Raw genomic sequence first — 17,175 nt, 5'->3', positions numbered from 1 at the left:
TCCATTTCAACATATCTCACTCTGGGGTCTCTTTTCTTATACATTTTTAGTTGATACCTCACTTTTTTTTTCAGTTCTTCTATTCAGTTAATATTTCCTATTTTCTCAGCTTTATACTTATATATAAAGCTGAATGTGGTACGCTGTGGTTCTGCCATGTGTCAGCCCCTCTTTCCACCGAATTTCAAAAGTTTTATATATTTCCGTTTCTATCTTTGCACGTGGTTGTTCAAACGTCCAAAACCCCCCAAAAGTTGTGACTCTTCATTATCAAACATTTTGTGCCACGTGTCAACCCCTCTTTCCAAACGAATTTCAAAAGTATTTTCTACTTCCGTTTCTATCTTTCCACGTGGTTTTCCTAACGTCCAAAACCAGAAACGTTGTCACTCTTCATTATCCAACGTTTCTCATATAACCTCTTTCTAAAACCCCCTCTTAGATATCTTCTCTTTCTAGCAAAAAATTTTATTCTAATAGGCAAGCGACAGAACTCTTTCTGAAACTCTCCAGGGCATCTTTGCAAGGTAATTATATATATATATATATATATATATATATATATATATATATATATATATATTATTATTTTTTTGTATTTGTTATTTTTTGAGAATTTTTTTTTCACATTGTTCTGTTAATTTTAAAATAGGGACTTTGATAGTCCCTTTTTAAAAAAAAAAAATCATGGAATATGACTTTGATAGTCCCTTTTTTTAAAAAAAATCATGGAATATTTGGAATACGAAGCTACTAGAATGAAACATTTGGTGATGAGATTTGACAACCCATTTCTTTAATTTATTTAAATCCTATAATTGGAAGGAGGAATCTGCCAGATTTGATTTTTTTTCGAATACAAAAAAAATCAGTTCTAGATAGCCATGAAATGAAGGGGCTAAAAATCTTAAATTTGGAAGGAGGATTCCGCCATATTTGCTTATTTTTCTTGGTTGCTAAAAAATCATGGATTCTGTGGAAACATTGAATGGTAAAATGCAGTTCTACATATATATCACTGAAAACGTGGAATTAGAAAATTATGCCCCTCTCTTTTCACTGTTACCCCCCCCCCCCCCCCCCCACACACACACACACAAGAAATATAAAGGAAAAAAATCCCAAAAATGCAAATGACCATAAACGGTTTTTTATAAGTAGGGGATACAAAATAATAATCTGATCTTTTGAAGTTTCCATAATATTCAACCCCTCTATAGATCGAAGGGTTAGGATCATCCTATGGAAATGATTTTTGTGGATCATCCTATGGAGATGTTTCTAAGGGCACAATCTATTTAAGTTGTAGCTCAACAAATGGATGGCTTGGATCATCGATGGAGGGCTGAAGATTGGTCGATGTTTGGATGTAGGGACAAGTTTTTCCTGGAATATTTTCCATGAGAAAAAAAAAAGAATTGACGTTTTTGGTAAAAAATATTTACCAAATTTTATGCAGTCCACGTTTTCATTGATATAGGTGAGGAACCACTAAATTCTCAACATCTACAAAACCCAAATCAAAATTTCACAAAAACCCACCTTAGACAACTGATATGCCTTCACAAATTCCACAAAACTAAACAGAACCCAACATAAGAAACAACACAAAACCCAGCAAATAGATAAATTCCCAATCTGGGTTTTTTAGAATTTGTCTTACCGATCCTTCAATCTTCTCTTCTTTGTTTTCTTCCACTTATAATAGAGAGAGAGAGAGAGAGCTTCTTCTTCAAGTGTAATGCAAGAGAAAGTAAAACAGATTTTACAATACTGTTTTTTTACAATACTCCTTTAGATTTTTTTACAATACCGCTTTAGAGGCGTTTCAGCCCACTCGATTTGCGGGTTTTTTCGCAGTCCGTCTTCCTTCCACGCGTACACCGATTGCTATAATATAATATAATACTCATCTCTTTTCAAGTATAATATAATATAATATAATATAATAGCCTCTCATTCATTTTCTCTCTTCCTATCTATCATATATATAATATAATATGATATAGTATAATTACAATGTCAGAGATATTAAAATATAATATTACTATTTCTCTTTGACAGATCTTAGTTTATTAATAAAAACAAGATAACATAATAGCCTGCCACTCTCTTTCTTGCCAATTCAATGAAACCTTCATCGTCATAAGTTTTTGTAGTTTTTTTGGTAATTGTCATAGTTTAGTTTTCATTGTAGTTTTTTTGGTAATTGTCATAAGATAGTACATCCAGTTGGTATTTTTTTTTTAATTTTCCTACTTTGCTCCCATTTTTCTGTAATTTTTCATTTAAAACTTAACAAATCGTAATACAAATTGTAATGATTACTTTTTTATGATACCACATGTAAGTGTTCATCATAAAAGGAACACGGGCAACAGATCTTTGGCGGTCCAACTTTGAGAAAATCACAATTAACCATATGGATTGAAATTGAAACAGTAAAGGGAACATACCGAAAGCCGAATATCGTTTTGCTATCACTGGAAGGATTCCATTCCGGTATTTCTCCTCACTCCACAACAGACGGTGATGGGGACCGACTTCCTCTCTCTTTTTGCCGTGGATTGCCAAGAGAAGGATGTAGAAATTGTTCTGTGTAAGTAGGGACCGGATGAGAGAATAAATAGACATTTATAGGAAGAAACACAACTCCTCATCACGCTGGTTCCCTCCCCCAAAGTCTCTTACATTTACACCTCTTCTTTTATGGCTTTTCACTTAATGCCTTTTCACAAAACCAACTAACAAAATGATCTAGGCCGTTGATCTTGCACATGCCACATCCACCGTTAGGATAATTTCCTAACATTCTCCCACTTGGCCAGCAAGATCTTTGAGCCAAACATAAGGATCATATCTTTAAGTTAGTTAGATAATAAACACAACATTCCGTTCAGCAAAAACTACTAACAATAAACCATGTAACCATTGGGTCACCAACTCTGCCCAATAGCCTACCTCACGATTATATCATTAGTAATACTTACCAACATGAATGTAAACGCATACGTGCATAAGATGTAAATATGGTCCAAAACAGTCTACAGACATTATGCCTCTTACTCACAATCCATTTACGTAATGTGCACAAAATGGAGCGGTAGAAAATAATATATATCAGAATCATAAAACAAAATGTGATCACAACAGTGTATCTCAATACCTAATGCAGACTCCCACTGTCATAGGCTATCAAAAGTGTCAACCAACCTTATGCGCGCTACATGCTCTCTGAAGAGCTTTGGTGACAAGCCCTCAGTCAAAGGATCCGCCAACATAAGTGCGGTGCTTATGTAATCTTCAGATACACACTAATTTTGAACTTCCTCACGACAATATGTCAATACATTGACCCCATTACTTGATTTTTCGTTCTTGGAATTGTAAAACCACAGCGGAATTATCACAATACATTAAAGCTGAATGTGGTGTGCCACGTGGCACCCCCTCTGCGTACCACATTCAGCTTTTTACGTTTTGACGTTATGAATGCAGTGGGACCCACGAGACTTGAATTAACATTTTCACACGAATGCAGTGGGACCCACGAAACTTGAATTAACGTTTTCATACGTTTTCCTCTAACACACGTAACTTTAATTAACGAAATTGGAAAACATGTTAAGGGGATGTGGCACCCGGATTTTAAAACGCTCCTTATCTTAGAATTGACAAAACGCCTACAATAAAGGAATGTAACAACGTGATAAGGGGATGTGGCACCCGGAATGTAAAACGCATCCAATATTGGAATTGGCAAAAAGCCTAAAATCAAGGAATGGAGAAATCCCCTAAAATCAAGGGTTGATTAAAACTAATCTGGATTTTATCAAGATCATATTGAATTTGATCAAAAACATGATTTTTCTAAAGCTCTCTAAAAGCCTTTTTTAGAAATTAAGAAAGTTCTAAAGCTTTTTTTTTTGGGCTGCCCCGTGCATCGCACGGGACTGCAACTAGTATATAAGTAAAGCGGAATCCTCTAAGCCGTGGTGGTGCCACGTGTCAGCCCATGTCCATCCCGTATATTACAAAGGTCTCTATAATCGCAATTAATGCGCAATTAGGGGATTTATAACATGGCGAGAGAAACGCTTCAAAGGTCTTGCGCAAAGCTTCTCATTCTCGCCTACTTAATATAGGGCGAGAGAAACGGATTCTTTCTCCTTTTGTCTCTGATTTACAACATGGCGTTTTAAGCATCCCGTTTTAATCCTGTTTTACAGCTTAGGAATTCCAAAAGTTGCTTCTTTTACAAATACTCTTTCCAAATACGCCTCCATAAATAAATATCGATTATTTTCACAGATTGTTGTAACTTTCCCCCTTTATTCTTTGTTTCCCACCGACTTTCCGTATTCCACCACTTAGTTAAACGGAAAAGAAAAAGAAAACCTCTCTCTCCATTATTAATCAATCTCTCTCTCCCCCTTTCCCAAACTGCTCTCTTATTCAAACCCTCCTTTTGCTCCGACTGATCTCAGAATGAGGCGCTGGCCAGCATCAATCTCTGACTAATCTGGCTGGAAGTGGATCACAAGGTCGCTTGGCCGACGATAGTATCGAGCCACGAACTGATTGGTAAAGGGTATTATTATTAAATTTTTTTTTTTGGGGGTTTTTTTCTGTAGATGGAGTGCTATGAGTTTTTTATTTTAGGGTTTTTAGTTGGTGTTTTTTCTGTAGGTAGCTATGGAGCAGTTCGATTCGTGGGCACTCTCTTGTAGACGAAGATGGAACGATGGGTTTCTCTAATGACCGAATATTGAGTGGAATGAAGGAATTCTGTAGCATCCCCAAATCTCACTCAAATTTCCTATACAGAAGATATTTGGGGTGCTTTTTAAGTAATTTAAAATCCCCATATTTGACTTGGTTGTATCAGGATTGGAAAGAACACCAAGGCAAATCAATGAACTGAAGCCAAGTTTTGTTCATCAATGAAAGAATAGAAGCCCTAATATCTACTTCGGAATTTCCTCTAATGCAGGATGAGATCGGGGAAGGATCACAGTGACATGAGTGTAAGATGTAAGCAACAACCTCTTGCTCTCTTTTTTGCCCACGGATTTTGCATCAGGTAATAAAGCTATATATTTTCTTTTCATTACATTTTTTGTATCAGGCTTTGTCACTTTCTCTTTCACACCAAAAATATATTTATTTTTATTGTATTTTGCTCTGCATTTATCAGTAATTCTCAACTCTAACGAGCTTTAAAAAACATCTATCCTCCGTTACTTCATTCCTTTTAGTTCATTGGTAGAGATGGTAATTCAATGTCTAAGAAACTGTTTTCATGTTTCTACAGAGATCTCCATTGGTAGAAATGGACAAAATAGTTTTTTGAGTGTCTCAATACGAGATAAGAAGTTTGTGTATTTTCTGGTGATTTGTGGTTCCAAAATTTTTACATGGGTTGGTAAGACTAGGACACTACCTCCCAAGCTTTTACTGCAACTTAAGATGCTTTCCATGGTAATATTTCATAGACTCATACCATGATAGCCTGGTCTTGGCTTTGCTGCTACGGCTCTGCTTTTAGTAGAGTAATTTGCAGGTAAGTCAAATCACTTCATGCATCTATTCACTTATGGTTCAGTATTTTTGTCAAACTTCATCAGATTTTGGAAGAGATGACTCATCATGGCCATTTCTGGTTGCTCAAATTTGCAATGTATAATGTTCACAGCGATGACAAAAAGCTTCAAGTTGACATTAATATTTGGGAAAAGAATTAAAAGAAGAGCATGCAATCTTAGTGTATATCTTGGTGCATCTAAATTCATTGGGGAGATGGAGAAGGGACTGGAGAGATGATGCAATCAAAGGAGAGAGGATTCTATGGTTGGTAATGCTTTCTTTTTGTATGCATAAGTGACTGTTTGTTATAGTTGCATGGATTTCTTAGTGAGGCCTTTCCCAACTTTCAAGTGCTCTGCCTATTCTGTATCAAATGAGAGAGGATTCTATAGTTGCATGTATTTCCTATTAAGACTCATTCTTTCACTTAAGTTTCAAGTGATTCTTGCTATTGAACTGATTTTTAAGCAAATGATTCAAATCATCTATACATACATGAAATTTGGCCATGTGGTAACTTCATGAATTTCCTTTTCTTTATAGGTTTTCTTTTTAATTATTTGAGACGGGTTTCAATTTTTTGTAGGTATACTCTTTCGTTGAAGAGAGCAAAAGGGGGGACAAAATTAGTGAGTGTTTTCCCGGAGGGTGTTTTCCATATCTGTGATTTTTCACTATGGGTCAAATATTTTCTTTCTTATGATGTGAATGGTTTAGTGTGGCATCTGAGTCATGTTTGCAGGGGTTTTCTCTTAAATTTGGATATTTAGGTCCCATTTTTCTTTCCCTGCATGATTTTTCCATCAAATGAATGCCACAACCATAAATCTCTAAATTTAATTTGTTTCAGCAGATATAGCTGCCGAAATTGTGTAGTCTTTAATGTTAAGGTTTTCATGACTTTTTGGTATTCCCAAAAATGTATAACCCCTTATGGCCGCTTTGCTAACACTCTTTCAGACATGGGTGTGGCCCCTTATGTCCTTTACTGCAATTGTATTTATCTGGGTCCTCTCCTAAATGGGCTAACAGCTAACAACTGTCTCTTCTTTGTTTTATTTATTCCTCTCAAACATGGTATAGCTTACAGTGTTAGCATTTTATGCTACTTTATGCTACTTTATTTATCAGGGTAATCTCTCTTCTTCCTTTTATTCACTAGATACACCTGCATATGTAAACTATTTGAGATTGGTACATATCATTGTTTCAAAAATTGAGGAATTAAATTACCTAAAAGAATGGAATGGTAATTTTTTCATTTGTCATCACAGGTCGTCGTAATTGAACAACTTAGAAGAGCTGTGTGTGTGACAATCTACATGTTGGAGGTGTGATCCCGCTCACTTCTACACAAAAAGTTGCATCTCATTAGTGTTAGGATGGACTGTGGGAGTACATACACATTCCTCAATCATACTACCTTGCTGGGGTTCTTTTTTTAACAATGGATGGGTATTTTCCCTTTTTATTACAATGGATGGGTATTTTTCCTTTTTATCACAATGGATGGGTGTTTTGATAATTGTTTCATATTTATATTTGTAGATGAAAGTGTTGATTTGCTATGTAATGGCATTTTTATTTCAAAGCTTTTGACGAACACGAGTTTTAATCTTCATAAAACTATAGAGTGTCTTCTTTGCTTTGGCAATACTACCTTGCTGGGGTTCTTTTTTTAACAATGGATGGGTGTTTTGATAATTGTTTCATATTTATATTTGTAGATGAAAGTGTTGATTTGCTATGTAATGGCATTTTTATTTCAAAGCTTTTGACGAACACGAGTTTTAATCTTCATAAAACTATAGTGTGTTCTTTGCTTTGGCAATTGATTCTTGATTGTAATTTTTAGGTTCTTTAATAATATTCCACCCCATCCTCCATATGGTAGATTGTGAAGCATGTTTGTTTCATGCATGCATACTGCATAGTACTTTTTGTTTGACCCTTTGCGGTCAGTCTTAGCAGCCATGGAGTTGTAACGCTAAGAAATGGGTGAAGAGAGTTTTCAATGGTCGAGATGAAATTTATTTCTCCCTATGAATTTACTTTCTGAATATGGGTTTCCCTGAAATTCTTCTTTACTTGCATCATTCAAAATTTTTAACTTAGTTTCTTTTTGTGAATCATTTACATGCATTTTTTTTTCTACAATTTTTGGACACATTTTTTAACTTAAACATTTACTTTTTTTCCCCATGCATCGGGTCTGCAACTAGTATATATGTAAAGCGGGATCCTCTAATCTGTGGTGGTGCCACGTGGCAGCCCCTCCTTTATTCCGCAATTTTAAAAAGTCTCAATTCCAAAAGACTCACAGAATTTTCTCTTCCCTAAATAATCGCCATAAATAAAGCACAAAATGAGTATCAATTCCTATCTCTCCTTTCATATTCTCCAAACTAAAACGATTCTTTTTTCTAACCCCTACGAATCCTCTAATTTCACATTTAATCACTCATAATTTTAGAAATAATGTGCTTCCTTGCCATTTATAGCCCAATAAATATTTCTTTATAGCAACCTAGAGCAACCGTTTCATAATCAATTCTCCAAACGTTTCCTTTTTTTTTTAATTTAGCCCATTCAATTCCATTTCACAGGGACCGATTAATTATCATTCTAAAATTAGAGGTATTATTCTTAATATATGCAAGAAATTAGCATTAATATAAGCAACTACGCCATTATTATTTTTATGATTTTCTGTTATTCATTTTAATTTTAATGCTCTTCTGTTTACATGCTATTCAAAACTCTAGGCCCACTCAAAACGAAACCACCATTTCATTAAAATCGGAAATTACTCATATTTAAATCCTTCCATTTCCATCTTGCCCTCTTACTTCCTCACTACGTAAATCATTACAAATAATTGTAATCAGACCGATTCATTCCTCTCTCTCTCTCTCTCTCTCTCTCTCTCTCTCTCTCTCTCTCTCTCTCTCTCTCACCAACACAATCGTATTAGTCTCCATCTCTATCTATGACAACCGTCTCTTTCTTATTTTATTTTTTTGTGCATTGTTCGTTTATCTATAAGATGGATGGATTGGGTTGATTTTGTAACAAATTCTTCCAATTTCCTAGCCATTTCTTTCTAATTGTCCTTTTTTTTCATTTTTATCTTTTTCTTTCTTGAAGCATTTGATTGCTTCTTTTTTATTTATTAACTTTCATTTGATTTATTGTGTACAACAAGTTTGTAGGTGGGGATCCTTTGAACTTGGATTGAACTACTCTAAGAAACATTGTAAGACTTTTATTTAAGTTTTATTTTTTCTCATATAATTGTTACTGTTTATATATTTTGTATAGATTAATTTTTTTGTTTAGCATCACTTATCATCAAAATTAAAGTTTGTTCTTTTACACGGAGGGAACAAAACTTTAAGACCAAGCAACATTTGGCAAATGATCGATCTGTTAATAAGTGCAATTTGGAATTTCATTCTTCCCTTGATTACATTCACACCACTAGCAGTTTGAGGATTCAACATCTCATGGAAACATGATGAAAAAGTAAACATACAGCAAGAAGGTTGTCAAAGGTTGGCAGTTTGGGTATGATTATACTTCTTCTTTTTTTACTGTAGAAAGTGTTGAAATATCATTACTAAATGGGATTTCATAGTATATTGATTTAAGCCACATGCTATACATTTGACTCACCCTGATTTGTTTTAGTATCTGCATTTGCTTCCATTAGTTTATAGATTTGCATTTGCATGATCTTTACATCAAAAAAATTTCAATTTCTCTCAATTTTTTTTTCGATCTTTAATAACTTCCACCCGTGCATCGCACGGATTGTCTTACTGAAGTTATTATTTATTCAACAATTTAACTTTGCATTTCCTTTCATCATATCTACCACGAACCTAATTTTGAGGCTTGATTCATTATACAAAAGACTTTGCTGTCCAGTTTTAATAAATTTTCATCCGCTACCCGTTGTTGATTAGTTGACTCAGATCAGATATTCTGTTTCATATTATCGTTTCCTACATATCCTATTTACTAATATTGATATAATCTTCTCTCTTCATGATTTTGAAGCAAGGAGATACATTGATTAGAAGGTTGAATTACTGGTATGCCATGCTAATATTGGGTTGTTTGCAGGTGTAGCCAGATCAGAAGGCCAAATATGGAGGTTTGGATTTCATCCAGACATGTTTTTTGGATTGTAGGTTTTGGGTTTCTAACCTCCTGAAACAAAACACCTTTGTTTTCTATTTTAGTTAATGCCATAATGTTAGTGTGGTTCATTCTAAATGCTAAATTCTTTGTTTTTCTGCTAAATCAATGTATTTCCTTTTATTTTTTTTGGCAATATCATTCAATTTGTCATACAATATATTGTTTGGATAGGGTGGGAAAAAAATAGTTGCACAAATGGAGGCTGGATTTGCCGATATGCTAAAAGTAACATCTCATATTCATGTGTGTCCACGAGCAATGGACTAAGGGTGGTCTTTCTGGTAGAAATCTAAGCAGAGGGCAAGAGGCCTGTGATGCTTAATCATAAAGATGATACAGGTCATTCTTCATTTTAAAAGTGTTTTTTTTTTTCTTTATATGTCTATCTAGGAGCTATGGACTTACAATTATCTTTTTGGTAGAAAACTAAGGTGAGGACACCATAGAGGGAGACGGCCTAAAAAGATGCCGAGACTATATTTTTACTTGAAAAAATTGCATCTTTCTCTTCCATGTTTGCTAAGCATCCATCTGTAAAAAAATAAAAGAAACGATGTCTTCTTTCTAATAATTTTCTTTATATTTGATGAAAATAACGTAAAAATGCAATATTTATTTGCAATTTCAATAAGATGTTGAAAGATATATGGATGCAAATTTGATTTATTTTAAGAGTTTTGATTTTTTTAGTGCGCACAATTCTATTATCTTCTTTGTTGTCCCGTCACCCGTGCGAGCTCCACGTGTCATTTTAAGGTTTTCTCCTCTTCTTTCTTTGCTTTTGTTTTTTTTTTTTATATATATTTTTTTTGTGTTCGCTTCATTTGATTCATTGTTTTTCAAAGGAATATATTTAGGATTTATCCACATGGATCTCTTTAAGAATGCATCTTTAATTTTAAAACAGTTTTAAAGTATATTTTTTCCTTGCCCCGTGCATCGCACGGGTCTGCAACTAGTCCTATATATCCTATCTATCCTATCTATTCTATCTATTCTATATATATAAAGCTGGATGTGGTACGCTGAGAGTGTGCCACGTGGCACCCCTCTGCAAACCGCATTAAGCCCTTTTTTTTTAACGCAAAAAAAAACTAAGCCGTTGTGGCTTCTCCGAAACATTTTCAGAAAAGGTTTTCTCTTCCCGTTACATTCATCCCTAATTTATTTCTACAAATATAGCGCATTGGTTTCCTCTTCACGTTTTAAATAATTTTTCTATTAAATTTCCCATATCCCATATGACCGAATTCCATTTTGTGCTGGATTTTTTCGAATTCCAAACGGATGAAAAACGAAACGAATTGGAAACTATTTAGTATATTTCTAGATTTATCGCCTCCAAATCCCCATCCCCAAAAAAGGAACGACGATTTGGAAGAGGAAACAAACCATTTTCGTTTCGTTCTGGGTGTTTTTTCCTGATGGAGCGATTTTCATCCTCGGGCTCACAATCAGAACGGAGACATGCAGATGGACACGCGCTTCTTCTTCTTCTCTCTCCTACGGTATGTATTTTTTTTCCTAATTAGGGATCATGCCCGTCAACTATTTCTGTGAAACCCATAATACACAAATTTTTGTTTATATGAAATATTTCAGTGTGTCATTAATGGATCATGCCCACCAAATGTTCCATGGAATGCCTGACAGATGAAATTACATATCAATCTTGAAGAGGATGGGTCTTTCTGGATTGCCTTACTGCACTTGGTAGTATGAATCTTGAGGATGATTTTTGTGCATCTATAGAATGCAGAGCACTTGATAGCAATATATTCTTTCTGAGATATAACACTGCTATTCTGATCTATGGATTCAGTTTCTTTTCTTAACGTGTTATCCTTAGAGAGGGCTACTACATGCAATGGGTATTTGTGGAACATTTTAAAAATCAGCATTACATGGGCCTTATTTGGGTAGCAGTACCTGATCTACTTTTCACTTTTCCCGTTTTCATTTCAATGATCTGTTATCCATAGAGATGCAAGTGTATTTCAGTAAGAAAGATTGTGCTTTGTTACATTTTTTCCTTTTTGAATTGGTGCTTGATTATATGGGTGATATGTTTGATAAGGGGGATTCAAAACTTAGATGAAACCCAGGTTTTGTCTTCGTATTTTCTTTTAAAAATTTTAAATGTTGTAGGGTTTTTTTTTAATTATTTATGTTTTAATGCAGGGCTTATGATCGAGCTGTGATAAAGTTCAGGGGAATCTATAACGCCATCATTTCTAATTGAGGGATTATGATGAAGATCGGATGCAGGTGTACAGTTTAGTGCATGTTTCTTTTTTAGCATGATTCCGATTTAAAACAGTGAAAATTCTTTTTATTTTAATTTCCGATTTAGGAGTTCTTCTGCCCACTGTTTATTTATGATTTTTATTGGCGGTAACTTTTATTAACTTTCAGTTGTGGAATTGTATGCAAAATTCTCTGTCATACAAATATAGTTGTAGAATTGTATGCAAAATTCTCTGTCATACAAATATTGATAGTTCAATGCAAGACAGGAAATTTGGATCAGATGTCAATTATTTGTTGCAAATATGGGAGGTCACTGTTCAGTCCATCACCTTGCAATATGGGCCATTACATCAATAAGTCGTTTCATTGGTTTTATTATGCATGGGTGCTAACCATTTCCCAATAGCCCAAACTTGAGACAGATATGCCAAGATTACTGTGTGCATGACCAGTATGACTTGAATTATGCCAAAGATGAGATTTAGATATCTGTGTTCATGGTACCTCGCTTCTGCCATTTGTGAAAATTCCTTACTGCCTTTTGTTTCTTGTATATCAAAAATGGAGTTTCGTACTGCGGTAGTGCGACAATAAGGGTCACTATTGTCTAATCTTCTATTATAATATTTATAATAATTTATTTTATGTAAATATGTACCTTGCATATTCTTTATCTTGTCATTTCTTGGTCTGCTTTAAGATATTTCACCGTGCATCTATAACACTACGACCCTGTTCAGTTTGGAGTATTACAATAGATTGTGACCTCCTAATCCAATTATTTTGACAATCCGTTGCCACAATCTCAAACAAACAGGGCATGTCTTCTTAGTTGAGCAGTTGATAGAACAAAACTAATGGTAGGAAACAGTCATGCATGGATGGAAGAAAGACATGTTGAAATCTATATTATAGACTATGAACTGAAAATTTACAATCCAAAAAATATAGGATAAATAAAAGGAAAACTTCGAAACCGCATCACATGGGAAAGAGTTTTTTTATTTCGCGTGGATTTGACAGAGAGAATATCTCTTTCTTTCTTTTTGTAAATCAAAGAATGCCGAAAATCCCAGCTATTTCCTATGATTGATTTTAATTCAGTTGGGTTTTGAACTAAATGATTCACTTTCTTTTTATTTTTATGTTTTATGCATATGCAACCTCTGTTATTTGTTTGTAATGTATTTCTTTTCAAGTTGAGTTAGAAGGCCTCTCACTCTTCAAGTCCAAGATTTTGTTTCCATTGATATTCCATTTCTGATCTCTGTTATTTTGTTTTACGAAGCAGTCGGGATGTTGTAGACCTGATGTTTTATGTTCTAAACATTTTGTATGAATTTGTATTCAGTGATCTGTAACTTCAGTTTTTCAATTTGAATGTTATTACCTGTGATATTACTGTGATGCTATGCTTCTACACTTAATGTCTCTGTGTGTCCTCTCTTCTCACTTCTATATGCCTTGGTTTTGTTTCTCATTTTCTCCGTGTTATTTTCCTCTTTTTATGAGAAACATTTCTTCTTTTTGTGTGTATTCTTTTTCCTCTTTTGATATTTCTTTGGGATCTGATGAGAATGTTTTCTTCTTCGTGTTTATCTTTTGTTTGTTATATATGGTAAAAATTTTACATTGTTTTTCAACTTTAATTATGTTCTAAATGATTAATGATGCTAATTAGTTGCAAGAGATTGATTCGCCTATTAGAATTTCTGATTCTTCTAAGAGGTAATGGTTTTTTTGTTTGTTGGAAGTAAATGCATCTTATCTTTCTTTTTTTCTTTTTTTCTTTTGTTATTTATTTTTTTCATGGAAGAAATGTAATCCAAAAACGTATTGCACTCTTTATTTTCCATTTCTTTCACTTTTCACAAATCAACCATCCCTTTTCAAAAATATTATTGCTCATTGTCAATAGGGTTTAACTAATTCCTAATCTTCTTGAGATATGCATCTTCTTCTTTCTCTTTTTTTCTTTTTCTAAAAAACATATTATAAAACACTTTTTTCCTCGCCCCGTGCATCGCACGGGTCTGCAACTAGTACATATATAAAGCTGGATGTGGTACACTGAAGGTGTGCCACGTGGCACCCCCTTTGCAAACCGCATTCAACCATTCTTTTTTGACGTAACAGACGTAATTCCAAACGCCACTTCTCCATTTTTTTTCTCGCTCCCAAAAAACACATCCTTTAACCCCTAAAACAAACTAATAGGAAACGTTACCTGCAACGTCTCTCTCTCTCTCTCTCTCTCTCTCTCTCTCTCTCATTGATTTTGGAACGCCTCTTTCTATTCCACTTGAAATAATTAACAAACGTACACTTTCTATTCCAAACACCTCTTTCCAAATACTGGCCCTTTAAATAATATCGATTTGGTGCTTCTAACGCCGACGACCTTCGGTCGATCCAAAGAAGGTAAAATAAAAATATTTTTCCTGCATTTTTATTGTTTATTTTTTCTGAAAGTTTTTTATTAGCATTTCCAAAAACACTTTGTATGAGTTTGATTGGATTGTGTTTTTTCTACAGAAGAGAGAAGGAAGCAGAACACACTAACCCCTCACTCTTTCTTTGTGCAACCCAGCAAACCCTAAAAGGCAAGCCATCTCTATCTGCTACACAGATAATCCTAAAAACGAAACCATCTCTCTAGGCCAACAAAACCCCTAACTCTCTCTCTCCGTAATTCTGTTTTTGGTTTTTTCATTTTTTTGGCTTCTGTGACGCACAATGGCGATGAGTACACTATTGAAAGTCCTGTTCCCTCCGTTTCTTTTATTCATGTACGTATAAAAATCTCAGTAATTGATTGGGGGTTTAGGATTATTTGTTGCTGCTTTATGGTTCTTCACGAAAGGATTTCATTGGAGTTTGCTTTTCATTGTTTGGTTTGTGAAACTACGGATGAAAACAGGGTAAGGTTGAAACACATGATTTTTTTTCATTTGTATTTGTTGCTTTGTTCATTATTGATTTTTTGCAGGCTGTGATTCACCTACTGATCAAGCAAAGCAAAGGAAGAAAAGGAAGCTTTGGATCACATCACCATGCCTTTAGATCTCTGTGTGTATGGATTTGCTTTTATTAAATATTTTTGTCTATAATATTTTATGGGATTTGCTAGGGACCATCACAAAAGGCATTTCACCGGTGGCTGTTGCATGAGAGAACAGCTACATAGGCTCACTTCTCTACTGATTTTGTCTCATTCATTTATCTCATCTGAGGTTGCTTGCATGAGAGAACAGCTACTTAGGCTCACTTCTCTACAGATTTTGTCTCATTCATTTATCTCATCTGAGGTTGCTGCTCTCTTATGCAAGCGCCCGTATGCGAAATTCAATCTGCAATGGTCCCTAGCAAGTTCTGTTTGATAACATGAGGCAAGAGTATACGCCGGAAGCCAAGATAGTCGATTGCCCTAAATGGCTTCAATTAGTTCACATGTTGCAGGTGTCCTCCCAATGGACACCATGAGATTGCAGAAAATGGTGTGCCATAATCATTTGAAGGCTGATTAGTTGATCGAAATGAGACTTTAATTTTATTTTTTCCTCTATTTCTCTAATACTTTCTGTGGTAGCTCTCAAATTAAGGTCCTTTGGAACTACCTAGGAGCTTAAAACATAAGTTATAAAGCATTCTTTTATGGGCCGCCCCGTGCGGTCTGCAACTAGTATATATGATCCTATAACCGTAGTGCTGCCACATTGCACCCCCTCTATAACAGCCATCCTATATATTCCGGAATTTTTAGGAATTTTTTTTTTTTAGGAATTTGCTAGCCACCATCGCCGAGGTGCTTACTTCGAGGTGCAAAGATTAGCAGAAGTACGATTTGTGCAAAGGTGGCTAGCAATAAATCTAGCAAAAAATAATAATAATGTGAAAAAAGATCGGCAGAATACTAGGTTTAAAATGAAAAATTACGGACAAAGGGAAGCAAAGTAGAAAAATGACGGAAAAATACCAAAACAATGTTGTAAAATATGACAATTACGGAAAAAACCTACAAATAAAATTCAACATTAATTACAATTACGGGAAAAACTACAAATAAAATTCCAACATTTATGACAATTAGGGAAAAAAACTACAAATAAAATTCAACATTCATGACAATTACGTGGCACCCTCTATAAATAGGTAAGAGGTGCACCTTTCAAATTCCCAACCCTTTTTCTCTGTAACCGACGTTTTAACCCACCCTTCCAAAAGCAACATAATTCTTTAAATTCCTTGGAACCCGTCCTTTCCTTCCAAATTCCCTATGAAAGGAGATAGTGGATTGGCTTGCAAAATCATGTTCTTACTGTTTTGGATGTTGCTTCCCATGATATAGAAGGTCCATATCTTCAGCTTTCCTCTTTAAGAAAGAGTATCACATCTACTTTCAATCAAGCTTTCCTCTAATAGTATTTTCTTTTCTTTCTGACATGTTTCAGGTGGCCTTTTTTTATCTCTTTACAGGTAAATGTTTCCTTTTCCTCTACACCACCACTATGCTCTTTACATTTAATCAAGACATCTTTGTTTTTTTGGTTATGTTTTTCTCTTCTTTTTTTAAAGATTTAACTGCTGATTTCCTTAGGTTTAATTTAGTTCATGACTTACAGATTTTGTGTTGATGCAACTATTCTTCAGTTACTAACGCCGTTTATATATATATATATATATATATATATATATATATATATATATATATATATATATATGAGGAAAATGATTGTACGCTCGAGCATACCAAGCATTCACATGTGGGCCCACTTTATTAGGATGATCCAAAGCATTCATTTGAAAGGCCCTTACATAGATGGGGTGTGTACCAAAATCAGCTCCATAGGATCATCCTAACCCATCCATTTGTGGATGTCAAAATGGACCGACACTGTGTGTCCACAAATCTGCCCATTTTTGCCCTCCACTTTTGGAGGGGTTAGGATGATTCAATGGAGTTGAATTTTGGTACACACCCTATCTATGATAGGGCCTTGCAAATCAATGCTTTGGATCACCACAAAAAATGTGGGACCCATCTGATTGGGCACTTGAGCGTACAATCCTTTTCCTCTATATATATATATATATATATATATATATATATATATATATATATAGACTTCCAAC

The 17,175-nt window shown here is 34.6% G+C and overlaps 2 long non-coding RNA genes across 2 annotated transcripts; both read left to right on the top strand.

Moving 5' to 3' along the window:
* The first annotated feature begins 5,685 nt into the window (after positions 1-5,685).
* On the top strand, positions 5,686-9,996 carry LOC143885148 (uncharacterized). The gene is made up of 4 exons (XR_013253157.1): positions 5,686-5,850; positions 6,173-6,215; positions 6,861-6,917; positions 8,792-9,996. It is a non-coding gene; the product is annotated as an uncharacterized LOC143885148 (long non-coding RNA).
* A 905-nt stretch (positions 9,997-10,901) lies between these two features.
* LOC143885143 (uncharacterized) lies at positions 10,902-15,712 on the top strand. Its single transcript, XR_013253156.1, has 3 exons — positions 10,902-11,300; positions 11,974-12,067; positions 15,032-15,712. It is a non-coding gene; the product is annotated as an uncharacterized LOC143885143 (long non-coding RNA).
* The last annotated feature ends 1,463 nt before the right edge of the window (positions 15,713-17,175 follow it).

Source organism: Tasmannia lanceolata, unplaced genomic scaffold (assembly GCF_043159265.1).
Source record: "Tasmannia lanceolata isolate RefF3 unplaced genomic scaffold, GAP_Taslan_0.1 ptg000002l, whole genome shotgun sequence".
Classification (NCBI taxonomy): Eukaryota; Viridiplantae; Streptophyta; class Magnoliopsida; order Canellales; family Winteraceae; genus Tasmannia; species Tasmannia lanceolata.
This window is presented reverse-complemented; position numbering and strand designations above follow the sequence as displayed.